Raw genomic sequence first — 13,229 nt, 5'->3', positions numbered from 1 at the left:
GACTGATGTTTATGTGAGCAATAAATCATTTTTAGCCCGACTGTGGTCCCATCCCTTCATTAAAAGCAGCGATAATAACATTCCTGCTTATCAACTTCCTAGCCTAATGTGTCCCAGGCAGACCTTCAGCTCCTGCTGCGGGCAGCAGAGGTGGAGAAGCGGCAGTTGAGGATGGGGTAAGAGGGTGGGGGCACCTTCCTAGGGCTTCAACAGACATGAGGGTTGAAAAGGAGACAGAGAAACAAACCAAAGACATGAACATTTGATGTTGGAGAGGAGCCTATTTGTTTTTAATACACCAGAGAAATAGCTGAAGCATGGAACAGCCACGTGTAAAATAGGAAGTTTGCTTGCAGAGCTGACCTTGGCAGCAAAGCAACAGGGGCCTGAGAGATGATAGCAGCTCTGCATCCAATTGCTGTGAGGCTGAAAACAAAAGCAATGTTACGAGAAAGCTGTCCTCTTCCTCCTCATTTGGAAGGATTTGAAACAGCCCTCCTCTGAAATCAATCTACAAACATATATTCTTACCCACATTAGAAACGTAACACATTTTTGCAACAGGATTTATCATCTTGGACTGCGCTGAGTGTGAACCAGAACAGCCTCCGAAATAAAATTACTAATTCAATCTATAGGTGATTTAGACCACACTATTTAAATTGTTCGGTCTAAAAATTTCCTGGATCTCATTAAGAATATTAAACTTCATTTAGCCACATATTGAAACAATAAAAAGTGTTTCAAAACAACCAAAACAGAGTAGATGGGTAAGATATGGCTCTGTTCCCTTGTCTAGACAAAAAATCAAATGTATTTGCAACAAATGTAGATTAAAAAAAATAAAACAATTCTATGTTGTCCTCATACAATATACCTTGCAGGGTCTTACAAATATCATTTAATTATACTCAAAACTATATTCATTGTAGAAAATAGAGACAGATAACACACTTCCCTAAGATATTTATTCCTGCTATAAAAAGAAATGAAAATACCATATGCAAAATTCCTCTCTGGTGTGGTGTCTGTTTTTCAGGTATGTGCTATGACAGATTTTGGGGTTAAATTCCTCTATTAATTTTATAACCTCCTTTGCCAAAACACAGCATGAATATCAATATATACTGCCACTTTTTCCTCATTAATCTTTCAACACAAGTAAGCCATTGATGAGGCACAGTGAGAACTTAAGCTGACCTAGCACAAGCTGGTGGCTCCCAAGCACAGTATGTGATCTAGCTGGAACAGGCAGGGCCATTTGATACCAAATTCCAGGGAGATAAGGCTGACCCAGAAGCCTGAACACAAGAAAGGTATTTTTAGTTGCAGACCAAGAAGCTGGAGGTTCAGAGTTGAAGAGGGTCCCACGGAGAGCCGGCTGGAGTAATGACACTCAAACCAATATGGCTAGATGTCATCCTCCTTTACTGTTGAATTTATCCATGTTTTATACCTTATTGCCTTACATAATGCAATAGCTAATTAACATTCACTGGCTACTGTAATATGATTGCATATACAAGTCACTTATTGATTTGCTGTTATACTACAAGTGTCTGATCAGGTTATGGTACGTGACAGTTTTCAGAGTCCAGCATTGACAGTTGTGTTTGTACAAAGCTTATTGTCCTCTCAAGGATTCCTAAATACTTCTAAAGTAACTGCAGTATCTCTGTAATCTGCAGGCCGGGGTTGTCCAGTTCCTGCAAAGAAATGCCATCAAGGGTCATGCCCTTGTTCCATGAGAAATTCCTCTACACAGAGTGACCTTGCAGTTCCCTCTGATGTCGTGGCAAAGGCAGCAGCTTCACCAGAACATCTTCTTCTAGCAGCTGGACCAAACAAGCTGAGCCAAGGGGGGAGAAAATACAGGAGGATGGACAATTACCCAATGTTCAGGCACATTGGTACTGCCTTTGCTGTTCTTTTGAAATGTTATTTATTCTTCTGTATCAGTTTAGTATGGAACGTTCCAAGAAATTGATGTCCTTAATTTAACCACAAAACAGAAACAGACTGAACACAGAGTCTGCCTGAAGTGAAGGAAATGTGTTGGAGGGATAGGGATTTCTCTTTCTATAGGCATTGAGTAGTTGAGAAATCAGCAGCTAGATGTGGTAACCCAACCTGCAGTATCAGGAATTTGCACACTGTATAAGCCTCCTCATCATTTGAAATTTTATCACTTTATTAATAATTTTATTCATTACATGCAGATACATGAATACATTTACAGGCTTCAAAATCAGGCTCCCCTTGTGATAAACATTCAATATTCATTCTCACTCCTATTATTTTCCTCTGTAAAGTGCTGTGCTACAAGGGCAGAGATGACACAAACTGTAACAAGCTGTTTACAGTCAAAGAGAAGGAAATCTAAAGGATCCCATTTTACAGGTACTATCTGAAGCAGAGTATGCCATTTGACAAATTACGCAGAAAGCACAAGAAAAAAGTGTAAATAAATGGCAGTTCTGCTGACATCTGGTTGAGTCAATGCAGCCTTCCCCAGCTGACAACAGCTGGGTTTGTACTGGCAGCTGGAAAAAAAACCTCCTGCCCACCAAGAAATTATCAGGAGTCATGAGTTAATTTCTTATCACAAATTCAATATGGATAAACCATTTATTATTGCTAATGTTATTTGTGTCGTCAGGGCTCCAGAGAACAAAAATCCCATGACACTGAGATCATGGGAAAGATTGAAAATAACTCCCTTCACCAGTGAATCACAAAACTGGAATCTGCAAAGTGTCTTTGAGGGCAGACCATTTCATATTTAAATTATAAAAAAGGTCTCTCGGAAATAAAATTGATATCTAGAACAGAATCTTTGGCAAAATTGCAATATATATATTATATATATACACACTATATCATTAATAATTAAATATATAATTAATAATTATATATATTATATATATATATAATTCTTATATTTTGTAACTATCACAAATTATGCAATCTAGCTGGGAAATAATAAATGAAGACATTTTTTAGTTTTGCTGTAACTCTAAGCCCTTAAGGTGCACTTGGATTCATCATTCATTTTTTTTTCTCAATGAGACCCAATAACTTTACAAAAGTGAAGACTGAGATTCTTCAGGACCTGAGGTATCAAATAAAACCATTAAATGTTGAAAGTTTGAAAATGAAGCTGCAGCAATTAGTGGTGCTGATTTAATTATTTCAATGTTTCTGGCCAAATAGGAGGATGGCTCTGAAAGCAAGCACCACTGGGGCAAAGACAGTCTCTCCTTTCTCTCCTAAGCAATCATAAAAATATCAACAGGCAAAGTTCTCCCATTGGCCTACTCCAAGGCAGAAAAATAACTGCAAAATACATGCAACAATAGTTGTGTGGTCAGTATTTGGTTGTTTTTGCTTAACATTTCCCCTTTATTTCCTCCTCCTCATTAAAAAAATGGAGCAAACTGGAGGCTGCTGTATGGATCAGATGATTTTCATGCTGGTACCTGACTCCCAGCATTGCCTCACCACTTGCAACACTGCTGATTGCTTATAAAGGAAAAATAAATCAATTTTTCTGCAAGAGTCCCTTCACACAATGTAGGCACTCTACTGCAAATGTAAATCTTGCATCAAACACTTGCTTGAGCAATCTCAGCATGAATCACCAGCTGCAGGGGATTATCTCCATCAGAATATGTGCAAACCACTTCTTAAGGGAGCTGAATATGTAACATAAATCTTTGTCTGTAATGAAAAATTTACTTTATAATTCAAATCAACTCAGTTCTACTGGAAAAGACGCTTTTCACGAGAAAGGTCTGCAGGTGTATCAAAAAATCACTTAAATCTGGGAACTAACTGCATTTATTTCCATCACGTCAGTTAAAAGTATCTCAAAATAAGCAACATAATTTACTTTTTAATTATTGTGCAAGTACTTTTCAATGACAGCAGGTTTGCTCATTCTAGATTGGAAATAAATCTGAGTAATCTTAGCTCACAGTTCTAAGATTCTGATATTAAAAAAAAAAAAAAAAAAAAAAAAAAAGCGTAGCAGAAATATGAGTGGAACATTCCGCAGGGAAAAGAGGTAACTTTGGAAAGGAGATGAGGTTTTATGGTTCAGGACTGCTGAATCCTGAGCTGAGGAGATTACCCAGTAGTGAAGTCCCTCTGCCAAAACCATCTGTCTTCAGCCTTAGTGTATTTTGTCCTGGACACTCTGAGCTGCTTTTCTGAGAGGATGCAGCTCTTTTGCTATAGTGCAGATAGGGATGCTCTGCCAATAGTAAAGAGATTAAAACTTGCTGATGGCTTTGAAGATTAGGATCTGACCCTCAAATTGGCAGACAGAGTAGACCTGAAGCTAAAAAGATCAGACACAAAATATCTGCAGCTCTTAATCCCCCTGAAAATAAGACATTGCATTCTTCAGCAGTAAGCCCTGGCGTTGTCTTTACCTTTGGACAACCACGGTAACTGATGGGCTGCTGTAGCCAGGATCTCTTCTGGCAGGATACCAGGAAATGGGATAGAGATTAAGGGTGAGCTTTGGCCATGCTGCTCCTGAACTTAATAAATTGGCTGATATTTCTGATCACATCAACATCTGGATGGAAGGAAGAAAATATATTTGAACTGCACAGATAGCCCTGGGAGGCAGCTACCGTTATTTTGGCACGGCACACCATTAATCTGAATAACTGGTTCTTCATTCAAGCATTAAATACAGTGGAATTTTTGATGCTGAGTCCTTCTGTGGAAAATTACATATCCAAACAATTATACTTGATGTATAGTTGGTATCACTCCATTTTCCCCAAGTGGTATCATGTAACTACTGAAGCAGGATTTCTGTCCAGGGCAACTTGGCAGGAAAGGAATTCTTTCTCCTTACTGATCTCACAATGCTTTAGATAGGGCATGCTGGTTTTGGCTGGGGTAGAGTTAATTTTCTTCCCAGTGGCTGGTGTGGTGCTGTGTTTTGGATTTGGGCTGGAAACAGTGTTGATAACAGAGAGATGTTTTTGTTATTGCTGAGCAGGGCTAGCACAGAGCCAAGGACGAGTGAGTGGCTGCATGGTGCTTGGTGCCTGCCTGGGTTTAAACCATGACAGGGGAAGTGACTGACTCCCACGTAGCACTGAGTAGCCAAATTGTTCATTAGCCTGTTCCACTTTGTGCTGTAAACGGGTTTTCTGCATCAATGGTTAGAAATTCCATCAAAATGCCATCAAAAGTTTGAATATTCACACACAGCTTCTACCCTGTGCCACAGGAAAGTCTTGCCCTTTCTGTGCATTGCTGCTCTCTGTATCTTAATAATATCATTAATCCAGCAGCAGAAATATTTGCAAGCCTTACTATTCCTGAGAATGATTTTTGTCTAAAAACAGAGGGATGAAATAGTGTGATAAATGGGGAGGCTTCCCGTCTACACTGTTATCTTTGTGCTCCTATTGCTTCCATGAAATTCATGGTGGACTTATTTCTCTGAAGGAAGCTTGTGGTTTCCATTATTAAATATATGCTTCTTTGGCAGTCAGAAGCCACTCTAGGCTAGTTTTGCAGATTGTCATGTTCTGGAGCCCACATGTGACAGGTTTGTTGTATGTGTAAAAGTCATTCAGAGAGGTGGGAATCCCCCATCCCTGGGAGTGGCGATATTGTCTGTAAAACAGGATACAGCAGTCAACCCACATATGACTGCTGGGGTTGGATTGCAGTAGGTTTCGTTTCTGCTTTTATTGCACCATCTTTTCTTCAATTAACTGAGTTTTATGTGAGTAAATCTATGTGATTTATGTGCATGAGTAAATAATTTATGTGTTCATGAGTAAATTTACATGAGCAAAGCTGAGTGTTTAAATCTGCCTGATAAAGATTGTGGGAATAGAAGTGTCCAATCTACTTTCTCTAAGATATGACTACAAATGCACAGTGGATTAACTGGAATCAAGTAGTAATTTCAGTTACCACTAGAAATACACATGATTTTTTAAGTCACTGCTCAATAATCATATTCAAGATGCATATTTCTTTTATAAGTTGTTTAAAAATCTGGAATACCATACATTTTCCAAATTATTTGGAATTTTTTTAATTTATTCCATTCTAATTTTAATTAGAAATCGCTTAACTGCCAGGAGCAGCTACACGTCTATTGGGAAGCACCTAATGCACGTGGAATTACTGTAGAAGGGATAATAGCACAGAAACTTCCTTCAATCCTGGATGGAGTATAATACAATAAAATCTTTTGGTAGAGTAATGCATTTGCGATGAAATTACAAACATTACTGTCAAATCTCCACTCAGAGGAGGTATCAGAGCAGCAAGAGCAGGACTGCAAGACCTTACATTTCCCCGCAGTGCCCCAGCAATGACTTTAGTTCTGTTTCTTTGCCTTTCTGTCTTAACTCTCAGCTGAGATTGCCCACGAAACACCCAGATAAAATGAGGGAGGTGAACAAAAAAAAGGCTCCCTGGCTCACCGAACAAATGCCACCCAATCAAAGAGGTCAGGCTGTGCAATCACTGCTGATGGCCCCTTCTTCTCAGTCCATTTGCTTCTACTTGGAGCTGGTGGAAGATGCTGCTGGCAGGTTGTTGGAGGGTGCTTCAGAACCCTGGGCTTACAGATGCCTTTGGTCCTTTCCAACCGGCACCTGTGAAATGCAAAACCAGCAAGAAAGGAAGAAAGGACCTGAGGGAAGATAAAATTTGCATCCTGACGTTTCTGGTCTCTGCTCTTGGGAGTGTGTCTGTGTTGGTGGTTCAGGAAAAGCTGTTAATAAGTAAGAGGTAGGCAGCTCACAAACACAGTGCTAGGAAAGCCACTGAATGACTGAAATATTTTTTTTTTTGTATGATAATGCAGAAATTATGAAGAAAAATAGGCAAAGGACATTTGAGATGACCATCTACATGAAAATATCACAAGGAACATCAGAAATGCCCATGAAGACACACCATTATTTGCATCATTTGTGCCACAGAAGCTGACCTCATCTTTTAAAGAAAGTGACTTTTATTGCCTCCTTCTACTGACTGTACTAACACTTGGATACCTGGCAGTGATACAAATCAGTCCAAATCTGAGCTAGGTCAGAGGGTATGGCAAAACCCAGGAAAAAATAGCGTTCACATGTCATCCTCACTCCAGAGTTGTTCTTCTTGCAGAGTACTAAAAAAGGGATCCACAAACTTTTCTTCATCAGTCGTAACTGTGGCTGCCAATGGCAGTGCCAGATCTCATTTTATTTTGCATTTCTGTGCCACAAATGTATGTCCTACACTTCAGGAAATTTCACACTATGCATGCAAAACATGGGCTGAAAAATCACTTTCCCCATCCTACCCCATAATAGTTAGAAAAATCTGCTGTTTAGCCAGGGAAAAATTTCCACTGCTGATTGATTCCTAGGTCTGTTTAGCTGATTATAATTCCCCAACCTACCCTTATGTGATTCACACCCATACATCTGCTCTAGCTTCAGCCTATAATTGTTATTCCATACAGACAGCCCAGTATTTATTCAAACAAGGGTGCTCTTGTGCATTTCTCCTTTTTTAGCTTCTCTAAAAAGAGTAAATCGGTCACGATACATTACATTGTATGTGTGTGTTTGTGTGTGGGAATAAAAACTAATTTTATCATCCTCTCAAAGGCAGCAGTTGATTACCAAGACAGAATAAATAAAAGAAGTATGTTAAATGGAGTACTGTACATTTACATGAGAGACAGGGCATTCCAGCTTTCTCTAAAATACTGTGGCTAGTTAAAAAAGATCATGGTTTCTGTTATTTTGCTTTCTATATCATAAAACAAGTATCTGCTCTCTTGCAGATCTGTTGCTACAGTACAAAAAATCTAGGCCATGACTCCATGACACTGCAAATCTTTGACTCCAATGTTATCATTTTGTTCTGGGAGAAGCAAAGAAGATGCTGGTGGAAAAAGTAAGTTGGTACTGCTTGGATTATCTTCATAAAAGAAGCTGAAATGAGTTTAAAAACATTTGTGCTCTGCCAGAGTCAGCTGATTTGGCTCTCAGGAGTTTGTATGAACTGTTGGTTCATGGGTTTTTTGGCTTGTGCTTGTGTTAGGACTTGGGAGAGTTCAATGAACCCAGATCTCAAAGCAAAAATATTTAACCTTCATTTTCTAGTGGAAATGGGGTTTAAAAGCTAATTTTAGTTTTCTGGAAAATATTTTAGAAGTAATCTTAGACTCATTTAACTTGTTTTGTGAAAACAATCCAAATATAGACTTGAGGAGTTGGAAGTTTGGTTTTGGCTTAATGCATTATACAAGTAGGGATTGACTTGTAAAACATTTTGCAACTACAAGCTTAATGCCAATCATGTGGTATCTGGATGTGGAATCTGAACTACTTTCGGTAACATCCGTTAAGATAAAAGCACAGCACTGGAGACTTTTTTGTGAAAGTATGAAGATTCTCAGCAAAGGAATTAATAGAGGTTTCATCTTGAAACCTTTGTGCTTCCTATCACTGTTTTCCACGGTACTTGCAGTCAGATTAAGAGCCTATGAAAGCATTGTTTGTTTTTATCGACTCAATCTCATTATAGCTCTGAACAAACATCCAGTAACTGTGTTTCGTTTCAGACTCACTTCCCTTTGAGTACTCCGCGTTTCGCAAATGGAATCAAACCAGCAGCTGCCACTCCTGAGACCGAGACTCGCAGGCAGTGAACTGAAAGCTTGCACAGGAAGCCAAAACACAGCTTTCATCTGAGTCTTCTGCGTTGCCATCAACTTCTGCGGGAGAAAAGGGAGGCAGGGAACACACGAATTTAGTTAGCAAAGCATTTGCAAAGCAATAAGGATAAGGTCCAGCAAACCAGCTGTGGCTGTCACGGAGGAGCCGATAAGAGGCAGGAAAGACAGGTAACGGCAAAAGCCAAGGGAGGTATCAAAGCCTGGTTAGGAGCCCCGGGGCAAACGCCTGAAGTCCTTCTGGAAGGTAGGGCTACTGCAGTTCCTACAGTGACCAAAAGGTTTCACTTCCAGCGATCCACTCAGCGGCAGTCAGCAGCGCCGCAGGTGCTGGGGATCTGACAGATAAGATGTTGATCTGACAGCTGTTTCATGGAACGCGTAGGATACATCTCTTTTTTCTTTTTTTTCAGTAGAACGAAATGAATGTACTAATACATAACTTCAAACCTCTCTGCCAATGTATTTTAACTCTCACAAGAAGAAGGAAGGCTGTGCAGAGGATGAGATTCAATTGTGTTCGGCCTCTCCTGTGATGCTGTCAATAGGAGGGCTTTGACAAAATAACTGATAGCAAGTTTTGGTGTTTCATATTTGTCTAATGATCTACAGATGGAAACTTCTGTAGCTCTTGCCAGCTGTAGTAACAGCCCATTTCCAGGTGCTGGGCAGATTTCTAATGGATATTTTCTTTTTTTGACTGTTACATTACAATGTAACCTGCAGTTAAATTACTCACATCATTTTGGTAGGTTACCAGCCATTAATTTCCAAACTCTTGCTCCCATTTCCCACTTAACATATGATTGCTTGTTCAGTGCCTCGAATAAGTGAGATACTAGAAGCATATTTTTGATTATAGGGTTATAGTCACATTAATTATTTTTAGGCGTATTATTTATATAAAAAATTTAAAGTTGAAAATCCCAGATATGCTACTGTGATACAGAGCTTTGCCTGTAACCTGTTTGCAGCCGCCAACCCTTAAGTGGTCACAATGTTCAAAGGATTTGCAGGAGTTGTCGAGTGTTACTGGCTCTGTAAAATTACTTTTTTTTCTTTGTCAGAAAAATTCCTTCCCAAAAGCTTGTGCTTGATAAAATACCCACAACAGGTCCTCGTTACTTTAGTAAATCAAGAGTGCCCCAACTATCTCAGGGAACGTCTCTGAAACGCCGGAATACACTGCTTCCTTTGCATTTACTGTCCCCACAAAGATGTAAATCGCGAGGACAAAAATCGAGGTAAAGCATTAGTTATGAAACCGGGGTGGGGAGAGAGACGGCAAGATGACAAGCAGAACTAGAGAATGTTACTATCAGAACTGGCTATCTCTGCTCCAATACTCTTACAATGAATTCCTAGGATATGTTCCGGTGTTCAGATCCAAGTACTCAGTTTCCATAGAAATGCAGCACTTTGAGATAAGGCCTAAGATTAACTAATGACTTTTCCTTACGTGGCCCAATACTTATGCCCTTAGAGTCAGGCTTTGTTGTTAAACTTCAAAGGCTCTTGATGGGTCTGAGGCTGCCTTGGGAACTTGTTGATTTCTCCTTGCTGCATGCTCAGCCAGCTGATGAAGCTCTAACTATAAGCAAAGATGGTATCTTCACCTGGAATGAAGCAGTAGGCGTTTCCACAGATTATTTCTTTTTCTCTTTTTACCTGGTCTGAGAGCCAGCCACTTCTAACCCAAACCTAAACTGCCCTGTCATATGAAGCTATTTATATATCTGTATTAAATGCTATATAAAACCTGGGTCACACCGACATTCACATGCAAATAAGGTTCTTGTTGTTAGCATCCGAAATGGCAGGTGACCCATTACTATTATAGACTAGATTGGACAAGGCTGTGAGATGAACTAAAGCCTCCTGCCACCTTGCCAAGCTGTTCCTGTGTCATCATCAAGAAACAAAAGGAAAGAAACATGAAATACACTTTTGGGAAACCTAGTCTGTATTTTACATATCATAGCGACAAGGATGTGCAGCACCAAATGGGAAAGTGTCACAGAAACCCAACTGGCAAATAACTTCATCACACTAATGAATTTTCCAAATATCTGTATAAGCATCGTGAGTAAAGTTCTCTTCCAGAGTAATGAGGGTACTTCCTATCTTTCCGACTCACTCCACCATGAAATATTTTCAGTTCCTTGCAGTTATATAATTGTTATGCATCTTGGGACAATAATCTTTGTTCCCCAAAAAAACTCAGTAATAATAAAAAAAACCCGTTTGCAAATATTTGTCTTCTGTCTCCTCTGTGTAAAAGCATGGCCATCATCTTCTACCATCGGTGTTATTAATTTCTTTCAAAGTTTGATCCTGGCAAAAGTCCAAAACCCCACAACTGTAGTTACTCCAAGCATAATACCATGAGCCAAATTAATCCATGATCTAATAGTGATGACATTGGTGGACTCAGTCCAGAGACAAATGTAGTTTAAAGTTGTTTTGAAATGGAACATATTTTCAAGTCTCAGAAGAGCAACAATATTTCTTTAAAAGTTGAGATTTTTATGGCCCGAGGATGGAGACAATAATATGAATTCCTGTTTACGCAAAGAAATTTTATAGAATCTAGTATTTTTTTCCAAATAACAAATATATGTCACATATGAGTAGTTTTTCTTGCTATCCTCTATTTTCAAGCTCACCTATTTTTCTGGTGTGCCCTAAAAGGGACACAGCATCTAGTACATAGTAATTTCCATTGTGAAAAAAACCCAAAGTTTCTATTTTTTCAAAAGTAAATTATTGTGCAAGTTGTAGCAGAAAAACATTATTGCGTGCCTGGTCTCTGCAGTGCCAGGCTTGCTTTCATAAACCAGCAAACATCACATTGCCTGGTGAAGAGAGGCTCACAGTCAAGTTAGAAACTAAGTGCAATTTATTAGAAATTTTAGAGTATTTTATACTACTAATATTATTGCTTCAAAAACTGCACTTGCAAGCGACTGCTAAAAAGCAGAATCTGAAGAAAATCTGCAGGATTGTTTAAAAAGTGATTAGAAAAGGTTTATCAACAATCCTGTCTGATGTTACCTGGATTAGCTTTTGTCATTTCAGCAAAGCTTTTACCCCTGAAAACAAGGGAAAATCCCAATGTCCTTTCTATGTCAGATCAGTTTAAGCGTTCCTGGGATAGTAGGACTGTCTGCTGTGGTTGATTTTCAGAGGCTGATGTTTGAATTAGTCTTTTAGAACAGCAAGTATAAACATCTTGCATTGTGAAAAACATCTTCCAAGTGAAAACATCAAAGCAGACTACAATTATGAACCAGCTCAGCTAAAGCTCATTCCTGTAAATTTGTCTTGCTGTTTCTTAAAGTACAATAAGCTCACAGAGAAGTATTACAGTTGTGATGATCCTTAGAGAATAAGAATTTTGCTAAGCTGTTTCCTGGAAAGCAAGTAAACTGACAGACAATTTTAATTCTCCTTGAGCAGAGCTTTACAATTGGATTTGGTTTTATTATGAATTGAAATTCTTTTTGCAGAGGTAAATATTTAGCTATCAGGAGATACCAAGTGGGTCCAATATGAGGCTGGAAAAGAAGCAGCAAAATAATATTATGGATGTTTTGACTTTACGTTCCTTTATTTCCTTTAGCAACACTGTGTTCTGAAGACATTTGGGTAGAAACTGGGGAATCATTTCCTTTTCATCTCTCCTCTCTATCTGGCCAAAATTACCAACTCTTCCCTCTCAAAAGACAGACAGGCACCTGAAGACTGAGGAACAGGGAAGCCATTATGGCAGAGATAAAACAATTTTGAATATCCCTTATTGGTTTTATCGTTCTGTGGTTGGTGCATGCTCTGAATGTGCTGGATCCCTGCCCTCCAGACAGATGGAAAGGCTCCTGACAATGTTAGGAACAATGTTCTTCTCATAAGAGCAAATTGTTTTGAGATCCTGGCACTAACATGGTGGTTAAAGAAGTGATCTTATATGTCACCTCATCAGAAGAGACAGGAAAAAAGGTACAAATGCAACTGTGAGGTACACAATTGATAAATCTCCCACTTCCCCTCCTGTCCAGCTTCCATTTCTGCTGCTGAACAACTCCTCCTACTTGCTGCTGTCTCAAACTCCTCTTCACACTCTTCCCTATTCCTCTACATCCCATTTCCCTGTCTAATCCCCTTGGCCTCTGTACTACCAAACATGCACTACCCAAGAAAAGGAAATGGTTCCCCAGTTTCCACCCAAATGTTTTCAGGATACACTGTAGTAGACTGTCCCACCACAGACACCCACCAGAAGAGTGTCTGTGGTCCAGCACTCACATTCCCTAGAAGAATGCTAAAAGAAGCTGCAGGAAGCTAGAAAAAAAATCACGTGCTGTCAAAAGCTGATGTAGAAAGGACTCCTTGACTAGAGGCACACTGATGTATTATTTGTGAAATATGATTACATCTGCCTTTTATCTTTCATCTTGTTACTCAGTGATAATTGACTGCTCAAGGCTGGCACTCATTTTTAATTATCCCCCGG

General features: G+C 39.2%; 1 long non-coding RNA gene across 3 annotated transcripts; it reads right to left on the bottom strand.

Annotated features, from left to right (window-relative positions):
- Positions 1–261: 261 nt before the first annotated feature.
- Positions 262–12,881, bottom strand: LOC137474885 (uncharacterized). 3 transcript variants are annotated; one of them, XR_010999544.1, is made up of 3 exons: positions 8,615–9,084; positions 4,437–4,585; positions 262–426 (listed from the first exon to the last, which is right to left on the bottom strand). It is a non-coding gene; the product is annotated as an uncharacterized lncRNA (long non-coding RNA). The 3 variants fall into 3 exon arrangements; XR_010999545.1 differs by having other exon boundaries at positions 262–418; XR_010999546.1 differs by lacking the exon at positions 262–426 and adding an exon at positions 11,774–12,881 and having other exon boundaries at positions 2,923–4,585; positions 8,615–8,761.
- Positions 12,882–13,229: the final 348 nt, after the last annotated feature.

This window comes from Anomalospiza imberbis, chromosome 5 (genome assembly GCF_031753505.1).
Source record: "Anomalospiza imberbis isolate Cuckoo-Finch-1a 21T00152 chromosome 5, ASM3175350v1, whole genome shotgun sequence".
Lineage (NCBI taxonomy): Eukaryota > Metazoa > Chordata > Aves > Passeriformes > Viduidae > Anomalospiza > Anomalospiza imberbis.
The sequence above is the reverse complement of the archived record's forward strand: the minus strand, read 5'-3'. Positions and strand labels throughout refer to the sequence as shown.